The sequence below is a fragment of the Zeugodacus cucurbitae genome, chromosome 2 (assembly GCF_028554725.1).
Source record: "Zeugodacus cucurbitae isolate PBARC_wt_2022May chromosome 2, idZeuCucr1.2, whole genome shotgun sequence".
In the NCBI taxonomy this organism is placed as follows: Eukaryota; Metazoa; Arthropoda; class Insecta; order Diptera; family Tephritidae; genus Zeugodacus; species Zeugodacus cucurbitae.
In genome coordinates this window covers 82,272,123-82,282,091 of record NC_071667.1, presented here as the reverse complement: position 1 = coordinate 82,282,091, position 9,969 = coordinate 82,272,123, and the positions used below count along the sequence as shown (strand labels likewise).

Genomic DNA, 9,969 nt, shown 5'->3' with positions numbered 1-9,969 from the left:
CGCTGCGGTACTCTTTCGCCTTACTCAATTGCCTTCCCACATTCATTCGTATCGCAATTCGAACTTCGAACTGGTTTTCCGAAGCATGCGAAACGTCTGCTGGACTCCACAAGCTACGCGCCGCCGCTGCGCTGCGTTCCAACATCGGTGTCGAAGTTCGTGCTGTGTTGTGCTGAGCGCTATCGTTTGGCTGATTTGGCGTTGAGGCGCTGCGCTGCATTTTCAGTTCGGTTTCGTGCATTAACGTATTTAGACGTGTTAAACGAGGTGTCCGTGCGCCAAGAATGCGGCAATTCGCGTTGTTTTGTGTGTGTGCACTCTGTGAAATGAAATGAAAACATAAGAAAAATTAAATTAACTAAATTGCTTGATATTCGAGTGTTATAAATTTATAAGAAAATACTAAGTAAAATTACTGCAGTTTAGAAATTCGTGGGTGTTTGTTCATATTAAAGCTGTCTACGGTGCAGCACAGCATCCGCCAGCACGTTGTTGGTGTTCAAGGAGCGGCAGACAGTACGCAAAAAAAGAAACGTCGCCGCCCCAACAAGTAAATGAAGGAAAGGTGCATTCTTGCTGCGCCACAAGCGTTTGTTGCATAAATTATTGAACGATTGAAAGAGTGTGCAAGTGTATGGAATGATAAAGCAATGATAATCATGATAAAGTTGTTGGAGACCAGTGCCAAGCTTTCGTATTAAAGTTATTTAAAGTCTTGACAACTTGACTTCCTCTTCAAGTTAACTTGAACGCTTAAATTTGATACTCAATCCGCGTGTGGCAAAATAAAGTGTATTTATACGTGTAAGTTCTATTCCAACAAAGGTCGTGTCAAAGGTCAAACAACCAGTAATATATTTTGTGCAAACCAATTCTGAAAGAAATACGCAAAATTTTTTATTGTTGCAAGTACATGTTGCAAGGTGCGTGACATTGTGAAAATATTGTAACAACGCTTAAGCAAGGCAGAATATCGCAAGTCAAGCGTTTGTAAACAGCTAACAAAGCATATTACAACAACAACGTGGCATCAAAAAATAAACAAATTTGAAATTTGTAATATTTATATGCCAAGGCGCTGCCACGAACAGCTGAGCATCACCTCAAGCAATCGTCGACTTATAGGCCCTACCGTCACTAACGACAGCACCTTGACTGACTTTACGCCAGCGCAAGCGAAACGCACCATAAGTAAATAAATAATTTTTAGTCGGAGCATCGTCATCGTTCGTCTCCTTGAGCCTTGGGCGGCCCATCACCAAAAAAAATGTGAGTATTTTCATAAAAATTTCACGTTAAATGCTAAAAATACCAATCAAGCGCTCAAAAGACGTCTCCTCTGCGCCGCATTAAGGCCGCACATACGCGGTCGCTTTTACTCCGCCATCACCTCGGCACCCACCCACAACCAGCTGGCGTAGGCGCACACTGTTTTTGTTGCTGTTACTTTTGCTGTTGTTGTTGTGTTCCTTGTAGGCATTTTATTATTTTATTTTCCTCCAATTTTGTCTCTATTTTTACGGCCTTCCGCCACCTTAACCTTCTGTTTGGTCGCGTGTTGCTCTCCGCTACTCATTCCAATTGGATTTGTGTTTTCTGACTTTGTGTGTTTTTTTTTTGTTTTATTTTTTTTTTGTTTTGTTTTATTTTTATTTCTTCTTTTGGTTTTGCTTCCGCTGCCCGCCTGCCTGCTGCCTTTGAGTCCGCACGCAGTTTTCTGCCTTTCGTACTTTTCCACTTTCTCACTTGTTTTCCTCATTTGCTTCGCTGTTCTCCTTTCGCACTCGCTTTAAGTTCTTCGCAGCGAAATCCTTTTCGGCTGGAATTCTTGTATGTTATTGTAATTCCCGCTATGCAGGATATTTAAGGATATATTTAAGCTGCTTTATTGATTGCACCCGGTGTTTGGGAAATCTGCCTCGGCGCTGTGTGTCTGAGTGCGAGTGTATGTTTGTGGTTGCGTGTTCTTCAATGTGCTCTTTTGGCATGTTTTTTGTTTGTGTTTTATTTTATTTTATGTTTTGCTTTCTTGTTACTTGTTACTTTTGTTGCTTTTCTCCTGCGTTGCGGCGCTGAAGCTCTGTGGTGCTGTGCTGTGCCTCAGCCATGCCAGAGGTGTCCTGTACGCACAACACTCGGCCTGTCGCTCGGCGTATGAGTTTGTCAGCTTGTGTCTCCCAGCCTGTTTGTCTGTCTGTCCGTCTGTTGGTCTGTCAGTGTGTTCACCCTGTGTGCCATGTGCCTGCCTGTTGTTTTCAGTCACTAGCTATTTGACTGCCTCTCGCCTGCTTCGTTTTCGGGGTTGGTACACCAAACACCAACTTAGTCTCCAGCTCTCGCCAGTTAATGCTATTTTCTTATCGATGAATGGTTGTATAAATGAATGAATATACAGATGTTTGTGTGTGAGTGTGTGTTTGTGTGCGGTTTACTGAATGCGTATTTGATTGTGTATGTACATAACCCGAAATGTTAAACGGATTTACTGACAATTGTCGAGCGTAGAAATCAAATCGTTTGGGTTTCCCTAATTGCTGCTTGGATTTCATTTGATTCCATAGTTATTTGGCTTTGTTTCGAATTCGAACAATAGTTGCAATGAAAATTTGCGCAGTGTTTGGGTATTAGGCGCATTGTTATTTTTGGTATTTTGATATTTTTCGGAAATTGTAGAAAATTTTTACTGTTAGTTTTGGATATTTTGTAAACATTTTTTTATATGAAAAAAAAATATTGTACAAGAAAAAAACGAAAGGAGCTGAAAATTTAAATATCATTATAACGGGTGATTTTTTTGAGGTTAGGATTTTCATGCATTAGTATTTGACAGATCACGTGGGATTTCAGACATGGTGTCAAAGAGAAAGATGCTCAGTATGCTTTGACATTTCATCATGAATAGACTTACTAACGAGCAACGCTTGCAAATCATTGAATTTTATTACCAAAATCAGTTGGCAGAAAATCCGCTTTTTTATCGACAAATTTTGTTCAGCGATGAGGCTCATTTCTGGTTGAATGGCTACGTAAATAAGCAAAATTGCCGCATTTGGGGTGAAGAGCAACCAGAAGCCGTTCAAGAACTGCCCATGCATCCCGAAAAATGCACTGTTTGGTGTGGTTTGTACGCTGGTGGAATCATTGGACCGTATTTTTTCAAAGATGCTGTTGGACGCAACGTTACGGTGAATGGCGATCGCTATCGTTCGATGCTAACAAACTTTTTGTTGCCAAAAATGGAAGAACTGAACTTGGTTGACATGTGGTTTCAACAAGATGGCGCTACATGCCACACAGCTCGCGATTCTATGGCCATTTTGAGGGAAAACTTCGGAGAACAATTCATCTCAAGAAATGGACCCGTAAGTTGGCCACCAAGATCATGCGATTTAACGCCTTTAGACTATTTTTTGTGGGGCTACGTCAAGTCTAAAGTCTACAGAAATAAGCCAGCAACTATTCCAGCTTTGGAAGACAACATTTCCGAAGAAATTCGGGCTATTCCGGCCGAAATGCTCGAAAAAGTTGCCCAAAATTGGACTTTCCGAATGGACCACCTAAGACGCAGCCGCGGTCAACATTTAAATGAAATTATCTTCAAAAAGTAAATGTCATGAACCAATCTAACGTTTCAAATAAAGAACCGATGAGATTTTGCAAATTTTATGCGTTTTTTTTTTTTAAAAGTTATCAAGCTCTTAAAAAATCACCCTTTACTTATGTACATTAAATTCTAAGAAGTATAAACGGAAACTTTCGAACATCTCCAATTTCGTTTGTTTTGTAATTTTTTCAGAATGCATGTATATGTAAGTGCAATATTTGTATGTTAATGTACTTGTTTCTAATAGTTAAAATATGCTTCTTCAAGATTTTTAATAAATTCGAAATTTTAAATTTAGTATTTCTATAGTTTTAATTATATGTTCTTATAAAAGTTCTAAAAATGCTATTTTAAAGTTTTTTTTTTAATATTCGAAAATTCGAAAAAAAAGTTTTTTAACATTTTGTAATAAATTCGAAATGTTCGAAAACTGTAAAAATTAGTACTTCTCTATTTTTAAATACATTTTGTTATAAAAGTTCCAAAAATGCTGTTTTGAGATTTTTTAACATATTCGAAATTTTCGAAAATAGTATAGTTTAATTTTTTTTTGTTTTTTGGAAAAAATTATAATTTTTGTCAATCTTTGAACAAGCTTTTTTGTTTTTAAATTACATATACAGTGGAACTTCTCTAACTCGAATCACCATAATCCACAAAAAAAATTTCGAGTTAGAGAGACTTCGAGTTATAGAAATTTTCATAAAAACATAAATTTTTCAAAATGTATAAAATATAGATTTACTCACAGCTTTAGTTATTTACTTCGCAAAAAGTTTTATTTAAATACATTAAAACATGTATCCTTTACACTCTGCCATTGTTTGGCTCTTGAAGTCTGTCTCATCGTTACACGATTTATGAAATCTATAAGTGTAATATCATAATTTTTGGTCGCCTCCATACGAATATAGGGACTCCTTTAAAATTGTTCTTTGATAGTAGAATTTTAATATCTGTATTATGCCCCGGTCGAAAAGTTCGATTTATGGAAGGAAATTTTTATGAAATTTTTCTTCTATTGCCAATTTAAGATTTCGAGTTATGGACAACGTCGAGTTATAGAAGCTAGAGTTATGGAAGTTCTACTGTATTTTAAATATTATTAACAAATTTTTCGAAAGTTGCCTCATTCATTCTTGATAAATATTTTTAAAGTTTTCGATAATTTTAAACTTCGAAATTTAAAATTGGAAATAAATCAATTATTTAAATTTTTGATCGAAAATAATTTTTTACCACTGAGTTCCAAAGGTTTAATGTACATATAAAATTTAAAATTAAAATTTCAAACATATTGAAATTTTTGGTACAAATATTTGAAAAATTTCGAAAATGCCAAAATTTGATTTTAAAAATCCATTTTTTCGAATTCTAAAAATCGATTGATGTTTATTATTGTAGCATTTATAAATATTGAGAGAAAATGAATATACCAAGATTAAATTCAAAATATTTTATTTTTGAAAAATTAATGAAAGTTATACCCTTAACGACATAGTTTATAGGATATATTTTTCAATAAAATCCAACGATTACAATTGGGTTAGGTAAAAATCTGCACTCCCTACCAATATGAGCTAGTCAGGTTCAAGAAGTGTATGTCGCAAGTGACCACATATAATGTGGCACGTTGGTGCAATGAAGTCGCCAAAGCCAACGTCGCGTCGCAGCCAGAGCCGCCAATTACGCTTGAAATCCACACCAGCAACACTTTGGTGTTAAAGTCCAGTCCAAAAGCAGATAAAAGACCAAGTATATACGGGAGAGGAATGTGGCGATTGAAATAAATAGAATTGCAGCGAAATTAAGAATAAAAGACAGCGCGGCAACAGAGGAAAAGCACAAAGCGTTGGAATTGGAAAATTGTTAAATAAATTAAAGCGCTGGAATGCGACAACACGCGCTCCTTTTATGGCGCGCTAGAACTGGCTAAATGGAGCAGCATTGCAACTGTGCATGTGTGTATGTGTGCATGTGTGTGCGGCAAAGGCAGCATAATAAATATCAAAGCGCGCTTGTGGAACTTAATCCAGCACAAAGCTGGACTTAACTCTTCAGCGCGCTGCCTGCCTCAGCGCTGGCAACTTGATTAGTGGCCGCCGCAGTTGTGTGAAGTGCACTAGGCGACAGACGACAGACAGACATAAATTCAAAGTGAAATATGCAATTCATATGCAACGCGGCACAGCACAGCAGCGCCATTAGACCGTTTATAGAAAAGAAATCCCGATGTTGCAACGTGCACAGCATTTGTGTTGCAAATCGCAGTTGCAAGTTGGGTTTTTTATAATGAAGGCTGAATCAGGCTGTGGCGGTGGCAAATCGTTGTCGTCGCCGTTAGAAAGCAGTAAAACGTGTACAAAAGTTGCTTTAATAACTGATAATGACCAAGCGCCGCGAATAATGAACGCTGATGATGGGAAATGTGGTGGACATTAGATATATAGTACTCGTTCTTCAAATTTCTTAAATTTCTTATAAATTTGATAAACATTCTTCAAAAAATATGTCAGGGTTCATAAAAATATCATGCCGTATTAATGTCAAAGGACTTACGAGGTCCTCTTAAATGAAACTTCGTTCGGTATTATAAAATCACGAGTGATGCTGTATCGAAAGAGCATAGTCTGATCTCTTTGGTCTAAACGAGCATCGTTAAATAACTGTAAAACTAGATCCAGTTTTTGCTTTTAAAAAGTCTGACAGACTCTCGTTTCTACTCCAACTCTTGCCCTTTCTTCCAGATCATGGCAATTTCATGCGATTTACCCTATGCTTTGGAATCGGTTCAAAATACTTTTAATCTTAGTTGTTATCCATAGTTGAACTCGTTGAGTTTATGAGTTAAGGGAGAGTTATACCATGAACAATATAAACTGATGCTAATATGAGTTGCTTAGGTTAGGTTAAAAAGCATTTGCAGAAGATCTCACTTGGACAGTTATTCCATCTCGCCTTCCTTAAAACACCTTTCGCAGCTTGTACCTGCCAGGATCCCTAGTCTCACCGCATGTATACCTATCGGACAGTGACCAGTGAGCACACCTATGATAGCGCTGAGATAGATCTTGCTAAGCGAAAGTAGTTCAAAGAACCTTTAAGCTCCACTGTGGGCCAAAAGGAACTCGTCTATTGTTCGTAATGCTGTTATGAGATTTTCTAGACCAATCCCAGATTGAACTACATATATACTTTTGAATTCAAGTGCCAATCTTGTGTGCAGTCGAATATGCGATTAAAATCAATTATTCTAATAGGCAGAAATTGGGTAAAAGCCTTTTGAGCGAATACTGATCGACATTTTTTAACTGAATAGTCGAATGTTTGAGAATTTTTAAAGCCCTGATTTTAATCATGCGATAATTTCTCTTTTTATTGAATGGCTTGAATGAACGTTTAAGACGAAGACTGCTAAGAAATGTCGGTAAAAATATTGAGAAAACGAGTTCAGTATTTATTTGATCTTCTACCTTAAACGGGGTCAATATATATCTTCTACGTATATATGTATGTATAATCTTCTAGCTTAAAGAGTTTCGATACATTAAAGCTAAGTTTGTAACTATATGATGACATAAATCAAAAGTGACTCATATTTAGAGTACTAATGACCTCCATGAAGCAGAACTGTCGAAATTAATAACTGTAATAACTGTGAAATATTTCACAACACACACACACAGGCATACAAATCCAAATATATATAGTCATTATAATGACCTTTTAGAACTTGCTGCTTATATGCATTAATCGGGATAAAAAAACAACAAGCATAGCTGCAACAAAGCGATATCTAACAAATAAAGCTGCAGCTAGTAGCAAAGCCTCGTCATCAAGCCAGCAAACAGCCGAGGCTCAGTGGCTTCGAGAGGCCAATGCAATGCAATGCAGCAACATGACAAAGCTGTCGATAAGCAGCGAGAAAACAAAAAAGGAACACGAGATGAAGAGATACAATAGCAAAAGCAGCCAGTAAAACCGGTTGCAAGCTGCCATACAACAAAAACAAACAATAACAACAACAAATCAACCAAAAGCGCAATCAATGTAAGTAGCAATAGTGGTTAAGTAGCAGCATCAGAAGATCAAATTGAGTGGAGGAAATGAAGGCAGGACAGGAGGAGTGGAGAGGGGAGAACATTTGCTGTTGCCGCTGCTTGCGTCAGAGACGACAAGACGGATGGGAATGTTGCGCAAAAACATTAAAAATCATTGCAGGTAGAAATTGTGGTTGTTGTTGTTGCTGCTGTTGTTAGTTAAAGTGAAAAAGTGCAATCCCAGCCGAGAGCAGCGACAGGCGTCCCGTCCAACGTCCGCTGTGATTGCGAACGAAAAGGGATCACAAGCAGCTAACTGCCATACTAAAAGGCAGCTGCTAATAGACAACAAAGTGCAATAGCAGCAACAACAACAACAGCAAGTGATATTGCAAGCCAAACAAAAAATGCAAAAAAGAGTCAACGTATGGCAACGCCAAAGATGGTCAGCAGCAGAGAAGAACAGGCTTGAAGCCTTAGAGCGAGTTTGCGGTCGATGCAGTTTGAGGTGCGGCGTGTGCAACGTGCGCTTGTTGCAAGATGCCGATTTCCTTTTCGCTACGGTGGCTCCTGCTGTTGCATCATTACATTGTTGCACCGATAGTTTTCATAGCAAATCCATTGCCGCAAAAAGCGCATCAATCGCTGCTGTTGTTGTTGTTGCAACACTCTGCTGTGGCTATTCGTCGTTACATGCAATGCTGCAGACTGTAACTGATAATCATGGTCATTGCAGCAATCCTCAGTTGCCGCTGAAGTATGTGTACTCATCATCTTCTTTGTTGTTATTGTTGTTGTCCACAATTGCAGTCGTTGTTTGTTTTACGTCTGTCCACTTGGGTGTGTAGGCCTTTGCCCATTATTGCACTACATTCTTTGTGTCCGTTGATTTGCACCTCAGCGCAGTGCACTTTTCTCAAGATCTTCGGCGAGTTGAGGCTGCCTTCTTCGTCTAGTAATTTCGTTTAGGCCACAAACTTGCTTTCCAGGTACTTAATGGGTTTACTCGTTGATGTGCTCTGTGCTGTGTATGTTGCTTCCAAATCGCAATTATAGCTCATACTTGGCTAATGCTTAATGCTTTTAACGGCTTAATGTTGTTGTTTTTTGTTCTGATTTTAATGTATTTTTGTTGTTTTTTTGGTCAATGTAATCTGAAGATTTCTATAATTTTAATGAAAGCTAAATTTTGGTGGTGGTTAGGTTGTATCGCTGTTCCCCATAAAAGAAAGACCTTTGTGAAGCCAGGATTATCCGCCTTGATCAGATATTAAGAATCGACAAAGCGCCCTGAACCTACAATAAATCTGCAGAGATTTTTCTATATTTTCTATATTTCTATATCTGCTAATTCCAACGGTTGTTCAAAAAAGTGAAATCCAAGCAATGTTTTTCTTGATTTCGCAGGACATTTCAGATGAAATAATCTCTCTCGTCCTCTTCCAGGCAACTTTTCCAGTTAGTATCGCTTCAATTTTTAATCTAACAGCTTAGATCACGATGGGATTGTGACCAATTAGACTAAGGAGAGATGAATTTTGCTGAGGGTTAAGAGTTTCCTAGAGCAATTGCGATTCATCATAGATCAGAAGAATCGAAAGACTCTCCAAGTACTAGTGGCTGACCAGCTCAGTTAAGGCCCAACCGTTCAGTAGAACAGGTGGTGCTCCCACTACTTTCCATTTTACTATGAGTGGGAGTGATGTGCCTAACATTACAAGCTCATCAGCTTTACATTTTCACGTGATTCCGTTGTGGCCAGGCACCCAGACCAGTTTAACTGTGAAGTAGCATGATGCCACTGACAGTAAAGAGAAGTATTCCTTAACCGGTCTTGAGCGCATAGACAAGGAACTCAGGCCAAGTATCGCCGCTCTACTATCAGAGTGGATCGTCATTTCACTTAACTTTACAGCAGCCATTTACGTTTAAAAAATACTACTGACAATAGTCAGGAAGCCTGAACCTACAGTTGATAAGAAGTGTCCGTAAACCCCTTCACTAATATTCCCCGCCAGTTTTGACCCATCCATGAAGAAGCTCCTAGCGCATTTTCTCCACTGACTGTTTCCCGCCTAAACCTCCTTCGCAGAGGTATTAAGAGATGAGAAGGGTTGCCAGGGATAGACTCGGCGTTTCGAGAGGAAAGTTTCTGATAGACTCTCGAGGACCATAGAGACAGTTCTTTGTATAGTCAGTACTTAAAGCTCGCATGAAGAAGTCCTTTCAATCATCAAATTACATTATTTATGGTGAAAATTGTAAAATATTTGTAACACATATTTTTATACAATATAAAAAACCTTCAGTTTTGTCTTATCAAGA

General features: G+C 38.2%; 1 protein-coding gene across 3 annotated transcripts in view; it reads left to right on the top strand.

The window, feature by feature from the left end:
* The first annotated feature begins 228 nt into the window (after positions 1 to 228).
* LOC105219960 (sterile alpha motif domain-containing protein 5) overlaps positions 229 to 9,969 on the top strand; it is a 277,220-nt gene continuing 267,479 nt past the window's right edge. Inside the window, exon 1 of one of the 3 annotated variants that reach the window (XM_054226157.1) lies at positions 229 to 1,269. The gene's annotated coding sequence lies outside the window, so the exon portion shown is untranslated. The remainder of the gene's footprint in view (positions 1,270 to 9,969) is intronic. The other 2 variants (XM_029045174.2, XM_011196323.3) reach the window with 2 other exon arrangements.